This window comes from Penaeus monodon, chromosome 30, assembly GCF_015228065.2.
Source record: "Penaeus monodon isolate SGIC_2016 chromosome 30, NSTDA_Pmon_1, whole genome shotgun sequence".
Lineage (NCBI taxonomy): Eukaryota > Metazoa > Arthropoda > Malacostraca > Decapoda > Penaeidae > Penaeus > Penaeus monodon.
In genome coordinates, this window is record NC_051415.1 from 31,377,012 (window position 1) to 31,377,244 (window position 233).

The 233-nt window shown below is 41.6% G+C and overlaps 1 protein-coding gene across 2 annotated transcripts in view; it reads left to right on the forward strand.

The window, feature by feature from the left end:
* Positions 1–233, forward strand: part of LOC119592710 — a 10,575-nt gene that overhangs the window by 2,553 nt on the left and 7,789 nt on the right. The window contains exon 1 of one of the 2 annotated variants that reach the window (XM_037941645.1): positions 76–136. The exons of the other annotated variant lie outside the window; for it this stretch is intronic. The gene's annotated coding sequence lies outside the window, so the exon portion shown is untranslated. Of the gene's footprint in view, positions 1–75; positions 137–233 lie in introns of those variants that run through there. 2 annotated transcript variants of the gene reach the window in all.

Here is a 233-nt window from a genome sequence, read left to right on the forward strand (position 1 = left end):
CGCTGACATCTGCTAGCCAGGTGTACTGGCACACCTGCGTTTGTGAACACCTGCCTATATCTGTACAGTTCCCTGGGAAATTACTTATGAGTCCATAACACAGTATCTGTCGAAACGGCTGTCGTTGTGATGTTAGGTAAGTTAGCTTTACAGAATCTTTTTATATTTATAAAACTGGTCTAGGGAGGTATCTTGAAACACTTGAACCAACTGACACAGTTGTAAACTAGGAA